This window comes from Lampetra fluviatilis, chromosome 6, assembly GCF_964198595.1.
Source record: "Lampetra fluviatilis chromosome 6, kcLamFluv1.1, whole genome shotgun sequence".
In the NCBI taxonomy this organism is placed as follows: Eukaryota; Metazoa; Chordata; class Hyperoartia; order Petromyzontiformes; family Petromyzontidae; genus Lampetra; species Lampetra fluviatilis.
Window position 1 is genome coordinate 8185624 of NC_136280.1, and position 11682 is coordinate 8197305.

General features: G+C 48.4%; 1 long non-coding RNA gene across 1 annotated transcript in view; it reads right to left on the reverse strand.

Moving 5' to 3' along the window:
* Positions 1-8659, reverse strand: part of LOC144932911 (uncharacterized) — a 31115-nt gene extending 22456 nt beyond the window's left edge. Inside the window, exon 1 of the long non-coding RNA XR_013636962.1 lies at positions 8644-8659. This is a non-coding gene — a long non-coding RNA (uncharacterized LOC144932911). The remainder of the gene's footprint in view (positions 1-8643) is intronic.
* Between the last annotated feature and the right edge of the window lie 3023 nt (positions 8660-11682).

Sequence of the window (11682 nt, forward strand, 5' to 3'; positions counted from 1 at the left end):
GGCACTAACAGGGAAGGAAGTGGCAGGAAGTGGGTAACCAACGCCCGTGTGATCACACCCCCAGTACACGGGCGGCCGCGTCTCTCCGAGGGGGCTTTGATGTGCTTATTGGGAGCGACACGCCCCTGCGGTGTGCCCTTTGTCAGCTCCCATCTCAGCCAGGCATCAAAGCAGTGCTGGGAAGAGCATATTGCAGAGGGTCACCGGAGGGGAGGGGGGCCATGGGGTGTTGGGAGTGAGGCGTGGAGGAGAGGAGAGGCAGGGGTTGAGGTAGGGGGTGGGGGGAGATGCTCATCATTGTGAAGAGGACAGAGCTGGATTCGCCGACAGCTGTGCTGGTAATCCCTTCTGCGCGGCTTCTCCGACGCGTGTCCGGCCTGTGCCGCGAGTTGTGCGGAACGATGTCCGACGTTTCGCTCTACGTGCTCCCATGTGCTGGATAGCCGCACCGCTTGCAATCTATAGCTGCCGGAACTGTGCAGCGTGTGGGGGGAAACGTCAGACATCTTGCCGAACAACACGTGCACAAGCTATATACGCAGCAGTGCAATCTCTTCTGCGATGGAGCGAAGGTGAAATAGATTACGGCCCTGAAAAAAAGAATGTCCAGCGTGGTGAAGTATGGTCAAATAACCCCCACGACCTGCACAGAGTGGGGAAGCGACACAATGGTCTACTATGTGCACATGTAGAAAATAAATTAATACATAGACGGATTTTACTTGGAACATGTTTTACACTCATCTTTTTAGCCATTGAAATCAATTGAATCTGATTTATTTCATGTTGCATCCTTGAAAAGTATGCTTTCAAGGTTCCTAGTAATTTGTCAAACAATTCACGGAGCAATTGAATAATTGCGACCAATGGTCAAACAATGCAGCAGTACGTTAATATACATTAACAGAGCCGCACAAATGATACAATCTAATTTTCCTATTGTGTTCATCCTAAATAAATCCTCTTTCATAAATTTACCGACCATTCATTTATTTTTAAACTTCTCATACAACCATTTTCATTTAATGCCGGTTATCGTGATGGGTATTTTCTTTCGCTCCGTTGTTTGACGTTTTATTGGGTCCCATTCGCAGCTTCCAGATATCTCTCACAGCGCTCTCGTTCTGAAGAGCGCATGGGAAAAAAATAGGTCTCCGTTTCGCTCTGGTACGACCTGCATGAGCGGAACACCGTGATGTCGTACCGGAAACTCGGAACTGAATGTTTAGCGATTCAAATAAACGTGCATTGTAAACGCTTTCAATTTTAAATGAATTGCTGCTTTGCAAGACATCGAGATATGACAGTGGCTTTGGGAGGCCTTCATCCAGTGGTGGATAGATCATGGCTGCTGATGATGTAAATGCTCGCAAGCAGTTAAATGTGTTCACTAACCTGTGTGAAATATTGTCACTTCCTTAATGGAGTTTTGTTAAAACGCACATAAAATAACTCGCAATCCTATCGCAGTCGAATGTCAAACGAAGCCCTCTCTTGCACTGTGTCGGTTGGTCACAAGTGTGATTGTGTGGTCATACTTCACCGGATTGGGCGTGTGAAGGAGGGTGATCCAGGACCGGTTGTCATATCGCTCATGTTAGCCGTGGCCGAGAATTGAACTCGGGTCGCCGAATTTGTAGCGCAGTACACAAAAACGAACGTGTCACCACCACCACCCCACCACCCCACCACCCCCCCCCCCCCCCGAATCTAATACATGAATACGCATCGACACGACGTAGACTTGTGATTGATTGTTTGAGACATTGTTCGTACGCATGTTTGGCTTTTGTTTTCCGGTCTTACAAAATTACAAACTAAAAAATTATTTCGTGAAAATTGCCAAGCGAATAAAATAATTTACATATAAAAACATGCAACCGCTATCAAGCACCCAAATTGCTTTCCAATTGCTAATGCATTTTGGTGTAACTTCCTATAAAGTGTAGGTGATTACTAAATTCTAATTACTTATCTCATTTACTCACGTTACCATTATCAGTACACACCAAACAATAAACAAATACGAGATTGTTTTTTTTGGGGGGTACTCATATTTCATTATCACCATCGTCGTTGTCGCTAAATCCATCGTTCGTCGCGTCGTGGCACACAGGGGACCAAGGGAGACGGGCAGCTTGACCAAAGATTGACCAGTGACCGTCGAAAACACTCTCTCCGCGAGAGCAATAAGGCGCGCGCGAGTGTCAGGGTCACAGCGCCGGCTCCAAGTCGACGCGCGGGCACTGGGGCAGGCGGCGAGCGGCAGATGAAGTCGTTCACTCGTTGGGCAGGCGGGAGTGACACGCGGTGGGTGTACGAGGCGGGGAGCGCGCGTGGGAGTGACACGGGGCTGCAGTGTGTCGGGCTGGGCTCTGTGTGTGTGTGGGGGGGGATAATCGCGACTCGCTGTGGGTCAGAGGTGGGAGCGGATCGGCGCGGGGTTGGCGCGGAGTTCCTCTGATTTCAATTTCTCATTTCCAGCCCCGTCGGCTCCAATTACGTCTCGTTACGTTGGCTAGATTGGATGTGAAGCCGAGTGGCAGCTCTCCGTCCGGCCGCGCTCCGCCGCTGGCATACAAATTAGCGGCGCATGGAAGAGAGAGAGAGAGAGGGGAGCCCGTGTGAGCTTCTCTCCAAGGCCCCTCTCTGGCTCCTGCCACCCGCCCAGCGCCTTCTATTACAGGCAGATTACACGCAAGGCTCGCTCTCTGCCAGGGAGAAACCGGCGGCCTTGTGTGACACGCTGAAACAAAATTTTCCGGCATACGCATTCATGCATTTGGGCATTTTCATTACCGCTGGAAAATATGGCAATTTTCTTTGCCAAAACAAGTTGTTGAGACGAGGCTAACAGCATTGCCTCCGCGCGCACGTGGCGATTTGTTTTATTTTATTCTTATTTCGTTGTTTCCTCTTCTTTCCTCGTTTTTTTAGTTGTTGTTGCTTCCGCAAATGAACGAGCGATCTGAAATCTTGAAGCCGACAGCCGGGAATTGTTATTATTCCACCAGCACCCGAACGCGGGATAAATCACCCACAGTTTTGGCGAGATGGCATTTCACTTACGACTTAAACGCGGTACTCAATTGCGTACACAGTATACTAACGCTAATTGACAGTACAGTGCAGATGTTGGAATGAAATGAGATGACGGGTTTTTCTCCTCTGTAAAGTATGACGCATATTAGTAACTCAACATCTGTACAGCGGATAAATAATAAATAAATCTGCAACCAGCTGCTCTCCTCCATGAAAGTGCGTGTGTGTGTAAATATTCAAGCAGAAATGCGTATTAATTTCCATGGACATAGTCATAATAAGCATACATTTATAACAGTGAATGCACAGCCCTTTGTCACACCACTGGATCAAGGTCTCCTTATGCCGTTTTCAGTAATAGGTACTTTGACCATACTTCGCTGCACTGCTCGGTATGGGATCGGTAACAATGGGGTCGCCCAGTACTGGCTCTGATATCACTCGCCAATTATGTCAGCCACGGGCCTTGGAATTGAACTCGGATTCCCAGCTGCACCGTGCAGTTCGCTAACCACTCGGCCGCAATTTCAAAATCGGAGCGCTTGTAATCTCATGAATATTAGTACTTATAAAAGCGCCGACACATAAATGTCAAGATCACATATGGTGAGTAAACAATGGATCGTGCGTTTGTGTATGGGATACATCATATCTGCAGTATTACTCCTCTTATATCTATTGAAGCCACATGTAAAACATCAACATTGGTTTCTATGCTTTGCCGGTTGTAGCAGTCATCTTGCACTCCTCTGTACAAGAACCAGGGCAGTGCCAGCTGACCGGGATACCAACACATTCTAGATTTGAAGCTTTCGTGACTGCAAGGATTCATACTCTTAGTTATTTCGATAAAGTCACGTAGGTAAAAAATTAAATAAAAATTAATAAAAAATAAAATAAAAATCACGACGTTTCGGAGGCAACACAAGTCTCCGTCATCAGGTGACTTTACCGAAAGAACTAAGAGTATATAGCAACACATCTTGCTGGCTACCTGGGCCGTTTTGGGTTTTTTTTTTATATATTCATGTTCAAAATCATCAAAATTCTTCTGGCGGTCAGGTCAAAGCCAAGAGCCTCAGTGGCTTCCCATGCACAATTACCACAGGGTGGACGGTTCTCATCCTCGCAGCAGCTCTTGACGAGCCATCGAACAATGATGATCAACCGCATCGCGCGCTTCCGGATGCGCTGCTGTGGCCGCCTGGAACGCTTTTCCTTCCGATATTAGGAAGCCACTGGAGCTACGTACTTTAGATCAAAATTTAAAACTCTTTTCTTTAAAACTGCTTTTTGGGTTTCGTTTGTTGTCCTTCCCCCACAACTCCCATTAACATGGTTGGCTATGTACGGTGTGAAAGAAGTTCAACATACATATCACCTCACCCACTCGTGGAAATTCCACGGGTGCATGACAGGGACAGGTCTATCCACAATAAAACAACCGTTACTGATGGTTTATCTATTCTGTGTATTAATTTGGCTTCATATCATAGCATATGCTTGCTTGGTCATCGTCATCACGCAACATTTTCCCGTTCTCTGAAACTTTTCTTATAGTCCAGAGGCAATCGCGTGTAACAGTGGCACAAGGTGAGAAGAAACGGAGAAAAAACAGGCGAAGATAAGTAACTAGTGTAAATAAGATAATGTGGGTACGCGTGTGAATGTGCAGGTACACAATAACTTTAATCGTTTTCTTTTATTCACTAAACTATTTTTTATTTTACCAGGTAAAGCCCACTGAGCAATACAGCTCTTTTTCAAAAGCGACATGGCCACAAATGATAACTCAACGAAGTGGCCTATCATGTGGAAATGTATAGCAGCCAAATATTCTAAACGCATGTTTCTAAATGTGGAGGGAAAATCGGGAGGGCCTGGAGAAAAATCCACGCGATCACGGACAGAGAGACATGCAAACTCCAAATATCTAGGCGTCATGGTCGGGATCGAACCCACGAACCTCCCGTATACCAGGCGAGGCAATTAACATCAGTAAATACACAGTCGCGTTTTAATGCTCACAACGAGACATACTAATCTTGGTTCCTTGCTATATTTTCTCCCTTGTACTCACCTGGTGTTAAAAAAACAATTGTCGGTGGCTGGTTTCTGCAAAGATGGTTCCATCAAGAAAACAAAGTCAATCACATCTGTAAATAATCAAAGCAGAAGGACAGCTTGCAATTGACGTCCTTAGAGTTACCCTGAAATAAATGTATTGCATCTATTTTACAAAATGCCATAACCTAACATCTCATGAATAAAATATAAAATTAAACTCACCACAATTGTCACATGACGAGGACGCATAAGGCGAAAATATAGTCGACTGACGTTTCTTGGAATGGACCGTACCGCTCAGAAGAGGGCCCCAAAAGAGAGTTCACTCAGATGCACACTGACGTTGTCTTTACGCTTACATTTTTACTTTACATCAAAAACTACACCATAAAAATCTGATTCATTCCCCGGTCACACGGATGTCCTCTGGCCCTCAAATAGTTTTTTTTTTATTACAATAAAATATATCAACACTATTAACAAACCCATCGTTTAAAATATATGCATATCATTTATCTCTGTAAATTTACTTTGGGGGCACCGTGTATTTCTCTTTTACACGTGGTGACGATTTGTTTTCCCGAATTGGGGCTATTGCACCATTGGCAATTAAAAGCGCAATCTTTACGTTTTCAATTTTTCTTACATTTTCGACATCTCCTCGTCTGCAATCGTGAACAGATGCACTCTACCTAGGCCAGCTCACAGGCCACACGTGGTACAGAAGAGAAGGGAGTTAGAAGGGCTGTGTTAGCCCTTAAGGCACAACAAGATGTTGTGTCAATGCTGGCCCAACCCGGTCAACTCAGCCACTGCAAGACTGTTTCAAGACACACCGAGTACTCAGTTCTTCCCGTCTTGAACAACACACTGCTCTGCACAGGTGTCTCCAATAAGTTTCAAATTGTTTGCGATCGTATCTCTCCGCTCCATATTTGCTATTCCTCAATCTTTTGCTCGTTTTCTCCCCCCTTCGAAAATCTGAGTCGATTACTCGTTTTGGGGATTCGGTTCTCTTCCACAGTACGTCCTTGTGATCACAGGCTATCATTAGCTTGGCTCCGTGTTTCAGCTCATTAAAAATCAAGACAGTTTTTTTTTCATCAAGGTAGGCTGAATGCACTGCATGTGTGCTTGCTGGACTCTCCTAAATTGAAAATCCTCCTCTAAAAAAAAATCACGCACGATAACTGACCATCAAAGGTTGTTTCTTCCAGTAAATCAATTTCCCGGGACAAAGAGATAAATAATTACAATATTTTCTCGATATGTCTAACAAAAGGCAATTGGTTTTGCTTCCATGCATAAAACACAGAGCTCTTGAAATTGCGGAGGACGCAATTTCTATTCATGGTTTTCCTACAGGTTTTAAAGTATCTGGGCAGCAAAACAAGGATTGCGAAAACCTGTCTGTTAAATGGTCGCAGACGTTGCACGGCCTAACACTTCCCTGTGAGGTTTCTACGCATTCTTTCCCCCCCCCCCGCAATGAGCATCAGTAGAGAGCTGTCACAACCGTCACGTGCTGGATGAGAAGACCATCTCTGGACACGTGTTTTAATGAGCACCCAAACTGGTTTATTGTAAACACGACAGGGGGTGCCACTGCTGTGCAGTAATTAGTGCATTGTACTTTGAACCTGGCGACCTGAGTTTGATTTCTGGCCATGGCCAACATTCGTGGCGAGTGATATTTGAGCTAGTGCCCTAGGCAACCCCACTCTTCACTCATCCACACGCATCAGTGTTGCGAAGTACGATCAGACAATCCCCACGTGAATGAAAAGCACGTGAGTGAAATGTCAGACACCATGCTGAACAAACATACAACCCGAAACCACATTTGAGAGCTCTACAGAACAACATAAAAATACCTGCAAGGATATTCTGAGCCCACGCAAGAGCTCAGTTTGTCCCTGAAAAACTAGAAACACTGGAACATCTGTCACAAGGGTGTCCAGTACACCTCAAGTGGCTCTGGCTTTGCGTTTCATATCCTCCAGAATTCAGCTCTTCGCAATACATAAAATGTGCAGAATATAACGGAGAATAGTTAGAGTTTAGACTTTATGGTTTTGAATTAATATCGAGTATATTAGAAAACTAAATTTTATTCGCCTGTTTTCATATAAATACATTAAATCGTGGTTAACTTCGAAAGACTGTGGAGCAAATACGTTAAATGTCGCTAAAATAATGGTCACTGTTGTTTGAAATATGTGTTGTCCTATTCAGATCAATTTACTTTATTCCACTACGTGGCTGTCACAGCACCTGGCTCATTGTTAAAATAATCAAAATAATAACGTGGGCCAATTGTATTTAATTTCCAAGGGATAACGTATTTCATAACATTCTGCCGATGAAATAAATCGCACCAACCCAATAAAAGTGGAAGTATAAACAATACATATTTTTTCTGACATTCACATTTTGCATGAGGGTCTTTTAACAACGTTTTAATTTCATACGCTACTCATATAAGTAATAGACTATTGCCTTTTTAGACACATATGAATAGCCGGTAGTAGGGGAAAAAAAAGCCACCGCGCATTAATGGTTTTAAATGGATGAAATGCCATGGGCCCATTAACACTAAGTGGTTGATATATTTGAGCTTCCCACAGAGGGGAGCGGCTCGGCTCTCAGTGACGCTAATAGTTGTTAAGTGTGTCACAATATGCACAGCCGTCGGCCTCTTGCATCGGCAAAAAAACAATACACACGGCTGTGCTTCAAGAGCACAGCAGAATCCATTATGCCTCCGCTTTTATGTCCGTGCGGTCTCCGAGAGTGTGAAACGCAGCTTACGGGAAATGTGCGCGGTACTTTGTCCCCCAAATCAAATGTAAAGAGAGAGTAAGAGTACACACACACACACAAAAAAAGGCTGAAGATGTTTATTGTGCATTCATCACCCATGCGATCACATCCTTGACCCATGCCTGCAGTTGGAAGGATTCTCTGTCTTTTAGTCTGCAGAAAAGCGCGCTTACCCTGAACTCTCTTCAGTGGTAGGGGCAGAGAAGACGAAGGTTAATTTTAATGTGAAAGAGGAACGGAACAAAATGTGACACACACACACGCGCGCGCTTGGAAATGTTGTATGATGGGCCGTGGTGAGAGAATGATGATGATTTGGCGATCACAATAAAAGTTTATATTCAATGCTTCGAAATTGGCCCACATTGATGGTGATCGCACTTATCGTGGCGATGATGCTGACAATTATCATAATGATGGTAATGATGATGAGAGAAAGGCCGATTGGCGATCACTTGCTAAAAGTGATCAACAATCGCACGTGGTGATGATGATGATGACGACGATGATGACCGTAACGATCATGATGATGACATAATGACAGCTCTGCTCACTATACCCGATCACAATAATCGTGGCATGGGCAAAAATAAAGCGACCTACCTCCATTCCAACCCCGCCCCTCCCCCCAGCATTGTTTTACGTAAAACAGAGAAGCGAGAGTTTACACTCTCACAGAAAGGAAACAGCAATCACGCCCATTGTACGTACGGGGAGAAGAAGCGTGGCCGGCAGGCACCCAGCAAGCACCGCGGCGTTTGTGCAAAAGCAAAGAGCTCCCTGGTCGCCTTCGCAGACTGTAGGGGCAAAGTGCTCTTAGCGAGCCCCTATCAAGGCCGGCACGGCACGCGAGGGGGTGGGTGGACGGGTACTCAATTGAGGCTGAGTCGACCTAGGGGAGGCCCAGGGTCAGTTCAAATATTCGGCACTGGTGTTGGCCGTGAGCAGGAAATCGTTTATCCGGGTTCGTGGCGTAGCGCGCTAAGCGTTACACCACCGCTCCCACGTACCCCATGGCGTGGTGCACACACACACACACCATGGCGTGGTGCACACACACACACACCGTGACGTGGTGCACACACACACACACACCGTGACGTGGTGCACACACACACACCGTGGTGCACACACACACCGTGACGTGGTGCACACACACACACACCGTGGTGCACACACACACACGGTGGTGCACACACACACACCGTGACGTGGTGCACACACACACACACACCGTGGTGCACACACACACACACACCGTGGTGCACACATACACACCGTGACGTGGTGCACACACACACACACACCGTGGTGCACATACACACACACACCGTGGTGCACACACACACACCGTGACGTGGTGCACACACACACACACACCGTGGTGTAGTGCACACACACACACCGTGGTGCACACACACGCACACACACCGTGGTACACACACACACACCGTGGTGCACACACACACACACCGTGGTGTACACACACACCGTGGTGCACACACACACCGTGGTGCACACACACACCGTGGTGCGCACACACACACACACCGTGGTGCACACACACACACACACAGTGGTGCACACACACACACACACCATGGTGCACACACACACACACCGTGGTGCACACACACACACCGTGGTGCACACACACACACATCGTGGTGCACACACACACCGTGGTGTACACACACACACACCATGGTGCACACACACACACCGTGGTGCACACACACACACACCGTGGTGCACACACACACACACCGTGGTGCACACACACACACCGTGGTGTACACACACACACACACACCGTGGTGCACACACACACCGTGGTGCACACACACACACACACCGTGGTGCACACACACACACCGTGGTGTAGTGCACACACACACCGTGGTGCACACACACACACACACCGTGGTGCACACACACGCACACACACCGTGGTACACACACACACACACACCGTGGTGCACACACACACACACCGTGGTGCACACACACACACCGTGGTGCACACACACACACCGTGGTGCACACACACACACACCATGGTGCACACACACACACACCGTGGTGCACACACACACACACCATGGTGCACACACACACACACACACCGTGGTGCACACACACACACATCGTGGTGCACACACACACACCGTGGTGTACACACACACACACACACCATGGTGCACACACACACCGTGGTGCACACACACACACACCGTGGTGTACACACACACACACCGTGGTGCACACACACACACACCGTGGTGCACACACACACACACCGTGGTGCACACACACACACCGTGGTGCACACACACACACACCGTGGTGCACACACACACACACACACCGTGGTGCACACACACACATCGTGGTGCACACACACACACATCGTGGTGCACACGCACACACACCGCGGTGCACACACACACACACCGTGGTGCACACACACACACCGTGACGTGTTGGTAGTGGTGGTTGGTCGTGGTGGTAGTGGTGGTCGTGGTGGTGGTGGTGGCGAGTTGTTGGTTGTCGCGGGGAAGGGAGCCCCCAAAGTGTGAATCGCGGCGCCTCTCGTTCGCGCCTCGCTCCGCGGGGAGACGCGGGGATTAAACCTGGCGTGGGATGGACGCGCAGACGATACCCCCCCCCTACCACCACCACCACCCCCATTCTCTCGCCCTCCCCCCATGCTGACACCCCCTACCTTTACCAAGTCGATGGGGTTGACACCCTTCGCTTCGTGTCCGCATGCATTATTCAAAGGAACCGCGCGCGAGAGAGAGGAGACTTCTGCTACGGAACGGACGGGGCCGTAGCGCACGCACAGAGACAAAGATTCACCCCCCCCCCCATGTATCCCGCGTAGACTTTTGGGGCAAGTGCTGCACACACGCACACACACGCACACACACACACACGCACGCACACACGCACGCCCAATACACACGCACACACACGCACGCGCACGCACACACACGCACACGCGCACGCACACACACGCACACACACGCACGCACACACGCACGCCCAATACACACGCACACACACGCACGCGCACGCACACACACGCACACGCGCACGCACACACACGCGCACGCGCAAACACACGCACGCACACGCGCACACACGCATGCACACACACGCACGCCCAATACACACATGCACGCACACACACGCACGCACGCCCAATACACACGCGCAAACGCACACGCACATACACGCGCATACAAAGACAAACACGCACACACGTACAGACGCAGATACACAAAGATCCCCCTCCCCCCATATATCCTTCGTAGACTTTTGGGACAAGTGCTGAAAAAAAGACAAAGATGCCCCGTAGAGACTGATAGACTGTTGGGGCAAGTGCTGTTAGCGAGCACCTATAAAGGCCGGCAGGGCACACGAAGGGGTGGGTGCCCAACACCACGCCCGGCCGCCTTTGTCTCCCTAATTGTGATGTTTACACGCCGCACCAGGTACTCATTTGAGGCTGAGTCGACCTAGAGGAGGCCCAGGACCGGTTCAGATAATCGTCACTGGTGGTGTTGGCCGTGACAGTGAATCGAACCCGGGTCGCCAGGTTCGTAGCGCAGCGTAGCGCAGCGTAGCGCTAGCCACTACACCACCGCTCCCCACACAAAAGACAAAGATCCCCCATATAGCCTTAACAGACTGTAGGGGCAAGTGCTGTTAGCGAGCACACAGACACACACACACATGTACACA